Source organism: Pogoniulus pusillus, chromosome 21, assembly GCF_015220805.1.
Source record: "Pogoniulus pusillus isolate bPogPus1 chromosome 21, bPogPus1.pri, whole genome shotgun sequence".
Classification (NCBI taxonomy): domain Eukaryota; kingdom Metazoa; phylum Chordata; class Aves; order Piciformes; family Lybiidae; genus Pogoniulus; species Pogoniulus pusillus.
This window is the reverse complement of record NC_087284.1, coordinates 7188390-7206143: the sequence shown is the minus strand read 5'-3', so window position 1 is coordinate 7206143 and position 17754 is coordinate 7188390. Positions and strand designations below refer to the sequence as shown.

The 17754-nt window shown below is 38.5% G+C and overlaps 1 long non-coding RNA gene across 4 annotated transcripts in view; it reads right to left on the bottom strand.

The window, feature by feature from the left end:
- Window positions 1–17754, bottom strand: part of LOC135184767 (uncharacterized) — a 353179-nt gene that overhangs the window by 22459 nt on the left and 312966 nt on the right. The window contains exon 8 of one of the 4 annotated variants that reach the window (XR_010306159.1): window positions 11535–11668. The exons of the other annotated variants lie outside the window; for them this stretch is intronic. This is a non-coding gene — a long non-coding RNA (uncharacterized LOC135184767). Of the gene's footprint in view, window positions 1–11534; window positions 11669–17754 lie in introns of those variants that run through there. 4 annotated transcript variants of the gene reach the window in all.

Below are 17754 nucleotides of genomic sequence, written 5' to 3'. Positions count from 1 at the left end.
GGCTCCAGGGACACCTAATAGCACCCTTCCAGTACATGAAGGGGACCACGAGAAGGATGGAGAGAGACTGCAAAGTGATAGGACGAGGGCAATGGTTTCAAACTAGAGAAGAGCAGATTTAGATTGGACTTTAGGAACAAATTCCGTACCACGAAGGTGGTGGAACACTGGAGGAGGCTGCCCAGAGAGGTGGTTGGGGCCCTATCCCTGGAGATGGGGCAGTGAGGCTCAACAGGGCTCTAGGCAACCTGATCTAGTTAAGGATGTCCCTGTTGACTGCAGGGATTTGGCTATATGACCTTTGGAGGTCACTTCCAACTCAGCCCATTCTATGATCTTTAAGGGAAATAAAAGGAAAATTAAAGTAACCTTTACATAGATGGAAATCACACCTTTTGTGTGTGTATGTGCAAATGGTATGTAACATGATAAAACAATTAAAATACCTTAAATGTTTAAAGTATTCATGTGTGCACACAGGTGCATCCATATACATATCCATGAATATGATATGAATGTATGCATATATGTATGCATGCATAGAAACTGAGTTTCATTTTCATACATTCAGTGTGATAGTGAGATAAATGGCCCTGAGTATAAACGAGAATGAGATCTCAGATTTTCTAGCTGCAGGGAGTGGGGCACCATCCCCATTTGACATATTGGACAAACTTGAATGCACAACAAGCGCACACAGTTAAAGAATTCTTTTTAGGAAGAGAAGCCTCAAGGATTAGATCTCAGGGAAGTGCCTCCAGTCAAAATTCTTAATCTGCATGGAGAATGTAAAGCTCTGATGTTTCTGTGATGCTGCCTTGCACTTGCACTCAGGGCAGGATTTATGAGAAGAGTCCTTCAAAGATTCTACCTTGCTTTTTAGGTTTCCTTTATCTGGCATTCTCCTGTAAACAACAGAATACTGAAAAGACTTCCTTCTGACTAAACACATGAAAGGTTCTTTTGATGGAATGCTTGGTTTAAAAGCAAAAGTAAAATCAATTCTTTCTAGAAGGAACAAGTGAAAAGGCCTGAATTCCTGGGGCCTTAATCTCCATTTCATAATTTTATCTGCAAATATTTACTTACAAACTTTTGCCACAGACAGTGGTACATGGGTGAAGATCAATATTGGACTTCTGGTCTACAAACCACTGTATTAGCTATAATAAGTCTAGAGGATATCAACTCCAAGGTCTTACGAGATCTTCTATATTGTCACATTGTTAATAAAAATCTGAATGGGTACTTTCAATTTGTAGTCAGCTTAAGCCTCAGGTGCACTCAATTTATGCTCAGCACAGCCTAAAAAGGTGAAAGAGAATGAAATCTTTACACCATAAGTCTGCTTTTCTAACCTTGTGATATTTAAGACTTGCAAATGCCCTTCTGCATAATCCAGAGCAAACTGAAGTCTCACCTACTCTCAATTACACAAACTTCAGGGACTGCCCAGATACGGGTGGGCAGTGTCAAAAATCTGGATTTACTTCTTCTTGGCAAAATAGCTGATAGAAGGGCTGGGAACCACATATGAAAGGTCATGCAGAAAAAAAGACACAGTTGAGTCAAACCCTTGACTAAAGAGTAGAAGGTTCAAAGGTTAGAAATGTACAATAAGGTGAAATAGTAAAGCTGCATCTCATATTTCACTTGATAAACACTAAGGTACTACTGAGAACAATGAATTACACTTCAGATTAGATGGCTTATTGATTTAAGGAATAACCAGGACTGAGACTCTGAAAAACATCAGTTCAAATATTACCTTTTCCTTTCTTCAAAGCAATCAGATTCCTGTGGTCTATCTCTCAGACAACAAAAGATATCAATGGATGGGAACATTCCACAACAATGAACTATACTGTTGACCTGTCATGAATGAGTGTTTTAGATCACTTAAAGGCTATCTCTGTGATACAAATATGATTCCTTAGAATAGGGAAGCATTTATATAGCATAGTACTATTGTGGTAGGCCTCATAGGCACAGAATAGGCTTATACATGTCCTGCCTTGCCTAGGCATGTTTTTATGCTCCACCAGAGAGGCAAGCACAGGAAACAGACACCAAAACCTGGAGCCAGAGAGTCTGGCCTGCCCAGGGTCCTGTGGTGTAAGGTACACACAATTAGCTTGTGCCTGCCTAGTGCAAGGCCTGTGCTTTTCCCAAATTAAGGAAAAGCAAGCCTGTGGCTTTGCCTAATATGGTATGGTTTGGCTAACTGCCATCCTGATTGGCTGTTCTGTGCCCAAAGGGCAATTAATCTTGGCCCACATTGATAAAAGGAGATAGGCAGCTGAACAACCTGCTTTTGCTTCCCTGCTTTGCTTCCCTGCTCTTTGCCTGCTCTCTCTGCTGTGCCCAGCCCTGCTGCTGTTGCACACTGCCTTATTGCTTGCCTGCTAAACTCCACTGCTGTGAGTTACCAGGAGCAGACCCTGCATGCCTGCATGCCATCGGCCTGTGTGGCCAGCGTGACATTGTGCTGAGACTGCACAACATCTGCCTCTGCACCTGAAGGTCCTGCCTAGAATCCCTGGACATATATATACAGATCATCCAGAAGCCAGGAGAACAAGGTCAGAAATGTCTGCATCCTTTCCCCAGAACCCGGGAAGATTCAAGTCTCAATGACCAACAAGACAGAGTCTGGGCACTGTCTGCACTGTGGCTAGCCCCCGTGAGTGGGTAATAACAATTTGTGAGTAAATGCTTAAATGCCTCTTTGTAATTCTCCACTTCCTTCTGCCATAGAGCAGAAAGAGCTCCTTGAGCAATATGCAGGCAAACGGTACATTGACCGTAAGTGGTGTTTGACTGGGGAAATAGTCTCTTCCAGCTCAATTAATGTTTATATATTTTGCTGGTTATATTAGATGTAGATATTATCCATAGAACGTTTCCATGACTGTGTAAGAACCAAAATATTATTAAAATTAGTGGTCAAGGGTGGTGAGAGTTCTGAATAGCAACATTAATAAACAACAGTAATTTTGGAGAATATCATCTCACATCAATTAATTTCCCCTCAAGTACTCACATGAAAAGAAAATTTTGAGGAAAATTTGTGTGAACCTGAGTTGTGTGAACAAAGTGAGAAAAAAACAAAACCTAGAGAAGCAGCTTGCAACTTTCATGAAACCTTTCTCACATTTCTGCTTCCATTACCTGCAGCAGCAATCATACAGAGATTCAATGATCTTTTGCCTCATATTATCCATTCTGCAAAGTAATAGCTAGAGATTCTTTGCCTAATTTTCATTGTGGCTGTGCAAGTCTTCAAAGGCTTCTGGTCTATTCATTCATTGCTGTGATTCTTTCCACTCTAGACAGGCTGAACTAATGCCTTCTAATATGTACACTTTACTATCTTCTTGGGTTTGCTTTGTTGGTAATTTTTTTGTCTCTCTATATTTATTGTTAGCTCATTATTCTACAGTGAACCTGACAGTGAACTCTCCACTCGCTGAATTAAAGGCTTGTATGTGGCTCAGTATTATGTGTTATTGGTGATGTAACAGTGCATAATTCTTATGACAAGGGCATAGAGCATTGTACTGGTATTGCCACAAATGCCATGATAATAAGCAGACTGTTAAAAGTACAGAAAATTAAAGCTAATTTCTAATGTTCTAATATCAGGATTTGCATTTATTTAAAAACAGATGAAGCAAGAAATGGATTTTGTCTGAAAGATTTGTCAATTGTCTGGAATCATAACGAAAGCCTGGAATGGAAATTAGGTTAATCTACAATAAAGGGCTTGTCTAAAGTTCAAGGGAAAAAAATGTGAACCTTTCTATTGCCTTGAGTATAAAATCTTGATGATCATCTCATAAATGATTCCAGATAGATTAGCAAAGACTAAGGAAGCTGCAATTGAAACTGTTTTTGCTTCTACAGTCTTCCATGACACATGCCCATCATCTCATCAAAAACTAGGAAAGTGCAAGTAGGAGTTTCTTTAACTGAGTAATTTGCTTCATTAACTTGTCCTAAGAAACAAGTTACTAGGTATTGTGGTTTAGTGAGTGGAGAGATTGTTCTATTGCTCCAAAAGCAGAAAAAGAATAAAGCTCACAAACAGTATTGGAGGATTAGAAAGTTTAAATGCAGAAGCAATTCATAAGGTACAATGTTACAGTTCTGCACAGTAGTGAGCATGGCAAAGCATATAAAATACATGAATTCATATCCAGTCCTGTGACCTTGGCTTACAACAACCAGGCCTGAAGTGCCTTCCCTCTTCCCATACCTCCATACTCAGGCCTAAATGACACAGTAATATTAGCTCTGCCAAGGCCCAACCAAGCTGTCAACCTCCCCCACACCAAACCCCAAAATCAGGAAGCCCACATTGCAATGAAGGCAGATGAAGAGGAGAAGGGAATATACTGACTTGACAGCCAGATTTACAGGGATGAAGAATTAATGGGAAGTCATACAAAGATTACACTTTCTGGCACACCTCCTGGACCTCTAGCTTCTGGAGGTGTTCAACTTTGAGGCTCTTAAAGCCTCATACAGGCTGAAACTGCTACATTCAGTTAAAGAAACTGCAAGTTTTTGCCTTCCAATTTTTTTTTTTTGGTGAGAGGAGTGGTAAGTGAACATGTAAAATGTAGACACTCAAATATGTAAGCATGTGTTTCTTCTGAACTAATGCTAGAAGATATATTTACATTCAATTATGCTCTTGATCAATTAAAAAATAATTCATAGCACTAAATCCTCTTCTATTCTGTCCATGCAGAACTGCATGTTTTCTCATCTCGCACTTCAGAACGCTGACTAACAGGAAGTAGTAACTGTCAGAGAATTATTTGCTCCTGAAAGAGTAATTTCTGCTGTGAAACTGTTTATGCACATTTTGGACACAAGATTCCAGACTGTCAAGAAAATATAACATCATAAAGAGTAATATTTTTATTTTATTTTACTTCATTTTAGAAGATGATTTAATGGGGTTTGGTTTGTTTAAGGTATGGGAATGTGTTGGTTTTGTTGTTGTTGCTATTACTGGTTTGGGGTTTTTTTTTGGGTTTTGTTTTGTTGGTTTTCTTTTTTTTTAAACATAGATCAGATTTGAAGCAACTTCAAAGTATTATTCAGGCAGTATTTCACACTGGAAACAAAACTAAAAAGAATTTAAATGTCTCTAAAGCTTAAATCCATAGTGACCTGCTTAATTACTGGCATACCATTATTAGATGAATATCCACTGATGGGGCAGATGAGACCACTGAGGGTAGCTTTAAAATATGCTCTGGTCATCTGTGCAGGTTTCATCTGAACATGCAGTGTTAACTGGGCTATCCAATTAAAAAATGGGAATTCCTTTAGCAACTCCCCAAAGATATATCTGTTATCTATAGTATGTTGCCTGCCAGATACAGAAAAGTTTCTTGCAGAAATGAATCAAGTAAGATTTGATTTACAATGGTCTCTCCAATACGATAAGAAAACCCATGTATTTTAATTACACAGGTTACTATTTCTAACTATACTTAAATATTAACCAACCTAGCTCATTGCACTTATGACTACTACATTTTATTGATGAGGATTTTGATAGAGCTTTTAGATTTACTGCTAAAGAGAGACAGACAAAGATTAATTCATCCCCAAATTAAGAAAAGAGAGAGGACACACCTCCATCACAAAGTTCTAGGATTCCTTATCAGAAGAAGACTACTTTCCTAACCTCTCATAGTCAAAAGTCTTTCTTACACTCTGAAGCAAGAAGGGTTTCTATCATTTCCAAAACTCATTCCATTCTAGCCTGGATTCCATGCCGTTGGAGTCACAGTAAACCAATTCAATTGGTGCAGGGTCAAACACTTAATCCTTACTATTATACATTTGTATGTTCTTGTTATCCGTGTAAATGTTAAATCCCATTTTCAATCCTGATAAGCTGTTGGCCCCAGCGATACCTTGAGGCAATGAGTTCCCAAAACTACTTGTGTGAGAATGTGCTTGCTTTTATCAGTCATAAAGTTGTTGCATTTCAATTTCCCTGAATGCCTAGCGTCGCAAGCAAAAGCGAAGGGACTTGTCTGGTTTAATTTTGCTCTGCACTACATTAATTTGTCCACTTTTACCTTTTCCAGTCCTGTTTGTCCTCTGTAAGTAAACAGTTCAACCCTTTTCAGTCATATGGAGGCAGAATTTTAAATGCCTTTTCTTGCTACTGAAAATCATGCTGAGTGAGTTTGTTCTCAATTTAATTGAACATTGGGTAGTAGGAGTGCTACTTCCACAGTCTAATCTAGTGATATAGTTTTTCTTGATGTTACATTTAATTTGATTTTAAAATAAGTGTAATTTAACTTTTTGGGGGAAGATTTTAAATGATTCTGATGTACAGGAAATGTTTTCCACCAACTAAGCTTCCTAAAATGTATGTGAGAAAACTGTATGTGGAAAAAGAGACCAGAGTATAGACACAGAAAAATAAATTAGAAGGAGCTGTGGACAGCTTTATACATTTTCTGTATTTAAATTGCATTGGCATTTCCATTTTTTCTGTAATTGCACTTTAATTGCATGTATTTTTCAAAATTTAAAGAAGTAGTTAAAATGGCATTGTACTAGATGAAATAATTTCAGGCACTTACTGCAGATGTTTTAAACAATTCATGTGTGGAACAATTTCATAGTGCTATTATATAAGGCATTTAAAAATTGCAGTTCAGTAATTCTGCCTGCAATCAGTAAAGATTCCATAATATTGGTTTTTAGTCATCAAAGAAAGCAAAGCTGAAAACTGAACTACAAGAGCCTATTCATTTTGCCTTCTGGGAGGTCTACTGAACTTCTCAAGTATTGAAAATTATATAACCTAGATGCCCCTTGAATTTAAGAGACTAATCCAAGGAATTTTGTTTTCACAGAATCACAGAATACTGGGGGTTGGAAGGAACCTCCAGAGATCATTGAGTCCAACTCCTTTGCCAAAGCAGGATCACCTAGGGCAGTCTGCACAGGAATGTATCCAGGTGGGTTTTGAAAGTTTCCAGAGGAGACTCCACAACCTCTCTGGGCAGCCTGTTCCAGTGCTGTGCCACCCTCACTGTAAAGTTTCTCCTCATGTTAAGGTGAAACCTTCTATGTTCAAGTTTGTAGCTGTTACTTCTTGTCCTATTGCTCTGCAGCACCAAAAAGAGTTTGGCCCCCTCTACTTGGCACTCACCCATCAGATACTTACAGACATTGACCAGATCCCCTCTCAGTCTTCTCCAGACTAAACAGCCCCAGGGCTCTCAATGTCTCTTCATAGAGGAGATGCTCAAGCATCCTAACCATCTTTATGGCTCTCTGTTGGACACTCTCCAGCAGATCCCTGTCTTGAATTGAGGAGCTCAAAACTGGACACACTATTGCAAGTGTGGTCTCACTAAGGCAGAGTAGAGGGGGAGAATCACCTCCCTAGACCTGCTGGACACACTTTTCCTGATGCACCCCAGGATACCATTGGTCTTCTTGGCCAAAAGGGCACATTGCAGTCCCATGGAGAATTTGCTGTCCACTAGGACTCTAGGGTCTTTCTCTGTGGAGCTGCTCTCCAACAGGGCAATCCCAAAACTCTACTGATGCCTGTTGTTATTCCTGGCCAACTGCAGAACCCTGCAACATGTCCTTATTGAACTTTATGAGGCTTGCCTTCACCCATCTCTCCAGCCTGGCTAGATCTTGCTGGATGGCAGCATAGCCTCATGGGGTGTCAGCCACACTCTCTCTCCCAGTTTTGAGTCATCAGCAAACTTTCAGCTATGGCTTTTATTCTTTGTTACTTCCTGAGAGTTTTTAATACATTATTTGTATGGATGTTAAGCCCTTGAGCCCAGGGTTTCTGTATGCAGCTAGTGCTTTGGATTCCATTACAAGAAATATCTGGTAACACATAATTTCTTGAAAAAGTTGGACTTGCTTTGAGTACCACTTCCATGTGTAATGTGTGTCATCCTTGTCAGTGACTACAGTTAATTTGTGCAAACCCATCACGTACTGGCAAATTCTAGTGTTTGAGTTCTACGTAATTGCAATGATCTAGCAGGCTGCTAACACTACAGCAATTAATATTGCAATTAATATTACAATTAATACTATTCTAATAGCCATAATCAATACTGAAGGTGAAGACTGTACACGGAATTACCACATTCTACAGTTGTTCTTGAGGCACGTGTGTGTCCTGGTTTAAGGAGTGAGACAGATGCTCACTGACCTTTCTCAAAGGAGCTAAAGAAAACCACACTGAATTGGTGTACTATTGGAAGTACTATTCATAACCACATACAACAGTACAAAAGCATATAAAATACACAAAATCCATAGTCCACCAGAACTCCAGGTTCTCCAGGAACTGCTTTAGGCTAAAGCTTCATACAACCTCCCTCCAAACCAGGCCAAAACCCCTCAAATGCCTCCCCTTCCCCATGCCATGCCTCTCTGCCTCCAATACCAGACCCAAGTGAGAGAGCTAACATTTGGCTTGCCAGCTCTAGGGCAAGGCAGGCCACTCAAGGCCCCACTTTCCCACACCAAACCTGAGATAAAGTTCCATGTGTCCTCCCTAGAGCACAGAGGGAGGGGATAAGGGGCAGAATTGAATATAGGAGGGAAGCAGGCATTATGAGATGAAATAACAAAAGATACATTTTCCAGTGTTCAACCTCTGGACCTATCTAACACTTAAGGAACTCTCTGGCTCTTAAAATCATCTAGTCTTAAACCCGCAACAGTGTGATTGAGTTTAAAACTAGAGGTAAAGTGGCCATGACTGACAAAAGATAAGAGGAGGTGAAAAGAACAAATAGCATCTCTGCCTGACATCTACTGCTGTATATCTACAGATTCCAATTTACCATCAATGTTTAAGCAAAGCCTCTCATTTAATTCTTTAGGAACTTCGCTTAAAAGCAAGAAATCACAGCATGGATTTTCATGTTTGATTTTTCAGTTCCACTGACATGCATCTTGCTCTATCTCAAGGTGTGTTTCGTAGAATCATAGAGGTTTAAGGTTGGAAGGGACGTCTGGAGATCATCAAGGCCAAAGCAGGATTAGCTAGTGCAGACTGCAAAGGAATGTATCCAGGCAGGTTTTGAAAATCTGTAAAGGAGATTCCACAACCTCTCTGGGCAGCCTCCTGTCACCTTGTGTTGAGGTGGAATTTCCTGTGTTCTGGTTTGTATCCATTGCCCCTTGTCCTATCACTGGGCATCACCAAAAAGAGCTTGGCCCCTTCCTGACACCCACCCTTCAGATATTTGTAAAAATTAATAAGGCTCCTTTCAGTTGTCTCCAGACTAAACAGCCGCAGGTCTCTCAGCCTTTCCTCATAAGACAGATGTTCCAATCCCTTGTGTTTATTAGCATGTAGGTTATTTCCTCTGGTTCCGTAAACAGATGAACCATTATTTATACAGACACAATACTGGTGAACCAATAAACTGTTTATAGGTCATTGGTAATGAGAAGCAGTTATTTGTAATTTTAGATCTTGAGATGTTTATAGAAACAGCTCAGTGTAATAAAGTATATGAAAATACTAAGTTTCTCATACTCCAGTCATATGCACCATTAGTGACTGGCACAAAGGTAATAAAAAAAGGCAGCAGTTGATTATGGCTGGATAACGATGAAAACTAGAAAGTGAACTGAGAAACATCCCTGATTCAGTATATACAACAGTGAAATGAATGTGCTATCTTCATTCTCTTTCTGCCCATGTAAAACTCTCCCTTGGCTTTAATAATGGAAATAGATGGTAAGGCACTGAGCAAACGCTCCAAATGCCTACATTTTTAAACATGAGTTATCTATACATTACCCTTTCCAAGCATAAACATAAAAAAGTAATGTGCAGCTTACTCTAGCTTAATATATAATAAATAATAACAGCAATACCATTTAGAACTTTTATAGCACTTTTCATCTGGAAATCTCAAAGTGGCTTACACAAGGGGGATAGTAGAGTAGCTCTGGCATCAAAGAGCCTTTCAAACTCACACATCATCTATCTGAGGAGTGTAAAGAACACAAAGTCTGAGTAATATGTTCATCCCATAGGTGAAGTTACAGCTAAATCTTGCATTAGTGCTATGCACTGAGTTTATTTTAGCAACAGTCTAAAAGAGGAATTACAGCACTGAAGCTATGAAGACATGAATCTGAAGACCTAAGGGTTTGCACCCAGACTTCTGCAAAAGAGCAGAAACTGAATTCTAGTAAAACATACATCACAATGCTTTGAGTATTTGTTGCATAGGCATCCCTGTACCTTCACTGGGGGATGAGGAATGGTACTAAAGCTTAAATTCTACCAGTTCTGGCCACATCTTGTGAAAGAATCAGGCAAGGTATATATCACTAAGATGAGTGTCTTTAAAGACTTTTTTTTTATGTGGAAAATTAAAAAATAGATCAGCAGAAGTACTTTGCAGTGGCAAGACTTAACAAAGCAACTAACTTCTACTAATGTTCTTCCTAAAAACATATTACTCTAACCAACATTTATTTGGGGAAGCAGTGTTGTTTAAAAGAGCAATCCTCATCTCCACAGTTTTTTTCACCCCTTTGAAAATATCTGCATCTCTTTCCTCATCATTTTGCACTAGAAAAACTGAACAGTATGAGGTTAAAGGGAAGACATGGGTAGAAAAGAAAGGAAAACTAAAATCCTTCATATTGATTTTAATATTATTTTAACCCAAAATATAATCTGAAAAATTAGTTTTTCACTATTCTAAGTAGAAGTTTTCAGGATTGAGAACATACAGACCACATATAACACCCAGTATATTGCTGTGGAAGCTAGTGGAAACAAATAATCATTTGATATTTGTCACAATTACTTTCTGAACAATTACATTTCTGTTTGCTTGGTGGTTCTGCCTTGTGTCAGTTAATGCTTCATCTGATACTTAGGTAATTGTCTGATAACGGAAAACAGTCAGGAATGATCACCTGTACTTTCACTCTTGTTTCTTTTAAAAGGGGGGAAAAAAGCTACACTCTAGCAGTTTATGGCACACTATTTCTGTTTGAAATACTGCTAGACAGACAGCAGGTTATATATCAATGCTTCTTTGATCTCCTACATTTAATTGGGGACACCAACAAGATCTTTCATGTTTAGAGGCCAGTAATGAGTAAAAAAAACTGTGCCTCATGTAAAGCCTGACAAATTGTCTTATCTTCTTTTTCTTTTTTTTTCCCTTTTTCTTATCTATCGATGGAAGACCAAACAGTCTCTTTGTTGTCTTAATGCTGTCAGCTTCAGTTTCAGAGATTTAAAGAAATTGAGATTAATATGAAAAGGAGAATCTTCACTGTTAGAGTTACTAGTCTGAACCTTTACTGCTTTTTCTGGTGGCAGGTAGCAGATATGGTACTCTGTATATGCACCAAACCCACTCTCCCTGGTAGAAGACTAACCAATCTATTTTATGGTTAAATGAATTTAATTTCTATTTCAGAAGGCAACTTCCTTATACAATGAAATATATGTTATGAAAATGGCTCAGCACACTGAAGACTTCCAAGGAGTCAATGCAACAGAAAGGCAGGCTTCTCCTGTACTAATCACCTGTAGACAGCTCTGTGCTTTAACATCCTTCTTTGTGCTTCAGTTGAAAGTAAAACCAGAGGAGGCCGACTGAGATGAAAAAAAAATTATGCACTGAATTCTATCTGATAAAGTAAGATGTTGTAAAACATTTTCTTGTATTCTTCAGACATGTACAGAGACAGAAGAGAAATTATGGAACTACTTTTTGTTATCGCCCCTTAGATCTTGGCACTGGATCTCTATGATGTTTTATGCAGTGTTACATCCTAACACCAAGCAAGTGAAAGAGATGGTGGATATGAACATTGAATGAATAATCCTTAGCTGCTGCAGAGCCTTGCCATATAGAGAGGTACTGGGTTAAAAAAACAAACACACAACATACTGTATGTTTGCCTCTTTATTGTGACTCCTTACTTGTGCAGTGATCTTATCATTTTGCTCTTACTTAAGAGTTATTCAAAATGATAGCTAAAAGTGAATGGCATATGTTTAAAGTGAGTAACTGACTGACTAGGTAATTGGCACTGCCGATTTTCCTTTCAGGCTCTGTAATACTGATGTGCTGTCATTTTGGCTGCATCAGATTGCTCTTCTAGAATGTAAACACAAACTAAGGAATTCATTTTAAAAAATATTGTTAAAGAAGTTAAAGGATCACCAGAAAACTACCCGTAACCTCCTTCTTTTGTGAACTTGTGTAAAACAAGCAAGATAAGATGGCCACCTTCTACTAGAACAGAATTTAACTCCTGAAGCTGAGTGTTGTTGATTGAGCAATTGTTCCTGCCAAAGCAGCACGTTGGTTATGTAGGCTATTTGGAAATTGACCTTTCTTTTTATTTTAATCTAGTAATCATCAAACCTGACTGATGGGTTGCATTTTCATCTTACCTTTTGTTAATAAGCTTCTTTGTATCTGTCTGTTTAGAATGATTACATCTTTAAAGCAGGTTAATTTAAAAGGTCAAGTATTTTGCTATGGACTAAACCCAGTAGTCAGCCAATCATGTTTCCTTTATGTGGCTGCCTCCCTGCTGTCCTGTGTTTGCCCATAAGCATCTCTCTGAAATATCTGTTCACATTTAGAAACATGGCAATACTTAAATATGCACAATCCTGACTACCTTTGCTCTTAACTTAGTATGCATTGACTTCAGACTATAGGAAGCTGGTAGGGTTTGATTTCATATTAAATGAGTGACATTCTAGACTAACCCAAGTCAGAAAATGGGGATTAAATTCAATGGTGTCAAGCGTTCACTCAGTTTCAAGTGCTAGTAAGAAAACAGACAAATCAACATTTAAAGTTGTTTGATCTAGCATCAATTAAATCAACTAGAAAAACTATCACTGACTTCACAAAAGTCATGGATTAGTTACAAAAGGATTTCTCTGAAGGAGAAAGTCGCTGAAGACTCCCCAGCCTTTCAAAACACTTTAGGAGGAATGTAGGCCATGTACAACTGACTCAAGAGGAAAAATAACTACTGGTATAAAAGCAATGAAACTTGTCTCTTTCTGTTTTTGTTTTGCAGCAGGATGAATCAAGCTCACTGGATGAGCAGGCAAATGACTAATGTCATGCAACCATGCCCACGCTGCAATCTTTTTCTAACACTTCATACGCACTAGATTATCAGAAGTGAAAATTATCATTCATTTAAAGCTTAAAATGAAAAGGTATTGGGCAATATAATAATCTGTTCAGTTGTTATTTCTAAGGTTGGAAACCAGAGCTGTGCATACCAAGCTAAAGATGATGTATAACCATTATACTAGTGGTATGCAAGGATCATCACCTTGCATATTATGGTGGTTTGTCATAATCTAGGACAATAATAGAAAATGTGAAAAAAACCATTGTGAGCATATTGTAAATGAAGTAGCTGCTCATGATGGGTGAAAAACAGAGCCATTAGTTCATACTTGTGTAAAGCATTTGAGGGATTCAAAGTTCTTCGAGAAATTAGATCACTGTCTGGCTTCCTGCATATCACAGTATACAGAACCTTCTTGCAGTTCAGCCTGTGTATAGCAATTTACTACTGCTAAGCTTTTAACTGCCTATTTGTGAACAAAAGATGAAATGCAATTATATATATTTCACCCATTCATAAGGCAAACCTGGAAAGGAAACTGCCTGAGAAAGTGCTGCAACTTTGCATAACAAATTAGCATGACATGTGGAGTAAAGTAGAACTTCATCAACAATTTAACATGAAAGTTTAACTACCTGAGTTGGATTTATTGTGTGTTTGATAACAGAACTGAAATCTGCTTTCTCTGAATGCTTCTCTGAGAATCTTTCAAAACCCTGAAAGCAGCCCATCAGAAAAGTGATCTGAGGAGCATAGTCCAGCATCTTAGAAAGCACATGTGAAGTGCCAGGAATATTCTCTCTTACATACTCTACCCACCTTTTCCCACAAGCACAGGAAATTTATTATCCTGAATGAGCTGACAAATTTTCAAAGTATTTTTTTCAGCTAATACATGAGGAATAAAATTTACAGAATGAAAATTAATTACAATATTAGATTTGCTTATTTCCTTTGGGTTTCACATTATTAAGATGATGAATGACTTCTTAGTGGCATTTAAAATACACAGACACCTAAGTTTTGTGAGTAAAACACAGCACAATCTCCTTGGACAGGTCTTTATTTGCACCAGAGCTCTTCAGTACCCAAGAAGACCCAGAAGAGATCTGATGCAAGTTTGCTAGGGATTTTAAAGTATTTCTAACATTTGGAAAGCTGTCAATAGCATTGGCTCTTCCACTCAAATTAAGGAAAGACTGAAATATGCAATAGAGCAGGAAAAAAAACTAAGCCTTCCTCACCACCTCCCAAAAACTCATATTGGAGCAGAAATCCCAGTTTTATCAATACCAAAGTGCTTTAGTGTCCTGCCCATCTTTCTAAAGAAATTAACATAGCTGAAAAGGTGTTCTGCTTACTGACTGTGCTACAACACAAAAACCCCCTGCTATTTGTACATACTTTTATAACAGAAGGTTTTTATTTAAAAACACTTTTGTGTCATTTACCAGTTCCTAGTACCACTGCTATGATCAAACCATTAATAGTTTCTGGGGGGAAACACAAATTATGCCAAATCAATTAGTCAAACATTAGCTGCTAACTACATTTTTTCTCCCCCTGATGTTAAAAGAGCAGGGGCAGGGGGGGGAAAGAGGCAAATTAACTACACAAAATTAATAAATAATTAAAAAATAATTAAAAAAAAAAAAGATCTCCTTCCTCAAAACAGCAAAGTAGAAGTGGGTTTGCAAAAATCCAAATTTTCTAATGGATTGTAATGATGATAAACAAGAAATCTCATTGTTTCCTTCTGGAAGGATATAAACACTACATAGTTTACAGAATGGATTTAACACCACTTTTCTCAATTGCTACCTTCATGGCACATTTTGTAATTATAAGTAAAGGTTATAAAATTTTAACGGCTGTTGTTGCCTGCTGCCAAGAAAAGCTTTCCAGCAATTTAAACAACGCAGAGGGCAGAGTAAGAGTCCAAGGAAAAGAAGTCTATTATAGCATTTTGTCAGAGAAATTGGACAGCCAGAGAAACTGTATCTGGACATATCAGTAATTGAAGACAAATTAATAGAGGGGTAATTGAGAAAAAATTGGAGATTGCCTGATAAATTCCTTTTCTATTCACAGAATCACAGAACCCTCCACTAGATCACGTTGCCTAGAGCCACATCCTGCCTGGCCTTAAAAATATCCAGGCATGAGGCTTCCACCACCTCTCTGGGAAACCTGTTCCAGTGTCTCACCACCCCTGTGGGGTTAGGACACTTCTTCCTAACATCCAATCTGAATGCACCTACTTCTAGTTTTGCTCTATTCCCCCTAGTCCTATCACTACCCAACACCTTAAAAGGTCCCGCATCAGCTTTCTTGTAGGCCCCCTTCACATATTGAAAGGTCACAATAAGGCCTCCTTGGAGCCTTCTCTTCTCCAAACCGAACAACCCCAATTGCCTATGTTTACGTAAATAAACAAACCCGTAACCCTTAAAGACTGGAGTCACTTGCTCTGAACACTTCTAGAAGAAAATCCTTTCATAAGACTTCTTTCTTCTTCAAGAAACATGGCTGAAACAATGATTCCATTTAATGAGTTGTTTCAAAGTGATATAAGTAAGCCAAAAATCAATTTTGCTAACATTTGAACTAATAAAGAGAGCTCTGTGTAACATCGAACAATGATACAGCACCACAAAAAATATGGCAGAGTTTCACTGTATCTCATTTTAGGTGCTGCAATTTTTTGTTTATGACACTGTCTTCTTAAATGAAAACTTGATATAACCTATGACTAACTCTGGAGGAAAAAAACCAACCAACCAGGTCACCTGATACTTCAGCCTGTTGTTCTCAGTTTGAAAGAGAGACAACTACTGAATACATTTTGAATTTCAAAGGCTAGGAATAATGAGAGCTTTTAGATTTTTGCCTGGGTTTAGTTTGTTTATATGCTTATTCTCCCCCAGTGCTAGGTGAAATAGTGAAGACAGTACCAGCTATGGGTGAAGTCAAATAGGTCAGTCTAGGCATGCTGCCAGTCTGATCCAGCAGGGAAGCTCTCAGGCTGAAGAGAATCAGAACTGCTAGTGTGGTTAGGCTTTTAAGCTCTCACATTAAATAACACTGATTATTAGATGAGGCATCCTTTCTGAAGTGTGGTTGGTTGGAATTTGTGTATATAATTTCATATCTTCTTAGATATTTCTGAAGCATTAAAAACAATGAAATTTTTTTGTGTAATATAATTCAAATGTATCTACTGGAAATAAAGTTGAAAATCTGAACTATTTTTTGGTAAATAGGCCTTAATGAGTAAAAAGCCACATTGTGCTGATACAGTTTGTTTAATGCTGCAGACAGAAATCAGAGTCTGTCTAGTGCAAAGAGTGAACCTGAGATCCATCTCAACAGTAGTATCTTGATGACTCTTTGAAAGAACTTTAAAAGGAATTTTTTTTTTTATCAGCTGTTGCTTATTAATTTATGCCTCAAACAGCAGGCCATGACAGTCATTATTCTAGAAACATAGACTTTCTTCTAATGCAGTGAGAACTTGGTAGAAATAAAGGATTCAGAGCTGTTAGCACTTGGGTGCTTTATTTTAAACTTCCTGGTACCTGAGAAAAATGTGGCTAAGAGAATTTTCTCTTCACTTCCTCCTCACACCCATAACACGGATCAGCTGACCTTGAGTTGAGCTCTGAGTTGGGATGGGTAGCAAAGATCTGAATTTTGGTCATCTACTCCTTATTACATTAATTCCTGGGACTGTGATACCAAATACTTGAGAATGTTTAATCTTCTTATCAGAAAGTCTCTCAAGCTCTATCTAGCAGGCAGTTTTGCGTTGGGTTGAGTCCATTTCTGTTTCTGACAAGAGTGATGGTTTATCATGCTGTATTAAATGTACTGTGAATGGCTGAGTAAGAAATAGACAAGCTACAAGGTAACAAAAGTCATAGTGGCTGGCATTTGTCAACATTGTGATAAGCTACTGCTTTATTATCAGAAACCAAGGAGTACTTAAGTGATACTGGCTACAGTTATGCTCATAATTTATTGACCTCAAGGGACTACTTTCTACCTCTTGACTTGACTTTTTTCTTGCAAATTTCTGTTTTGCTGTACCAGGCATAAGAAAATCTCCATTCTCCTGCCCAAAATCTTTATCTGTGTAATATAAGAAAAGGCAAGAAAGGAGTCCCCATTACAAGAAGGATGTGGACATGCTGGAGCATGTCCAGAAAAGGGCTGCTGGTATGATCAGAGGGCTGGAGCACCTCTCCTATGAGGACAGACTGAAAGAGTTGGGGCTGTTCAGTCTGGAGAAGAGGAGACTCCAAGGTGACCTTATTGTGGCCTTTCAGTATCTGAAGGGGGCCTACAAAAAAGCTGGTGAGGGACTTTGCATGATATCAGGGAGTGACAGGACTAGGGAGAATGGAGCGAAGCTGGAGATGGGTAGGTTCAGGCTGGACATGAGCAGGAAGTTGTTCAACATGTGAGTGGTGAGAGCCTGGAATGGGTTGCCCAGAGAGGTGGTTGAGGCCTCATCCCTGGAGGTGCTTAAGACCAGGCTGGATAGGGCTCTGGCCGGCCTGATCTAGGGTA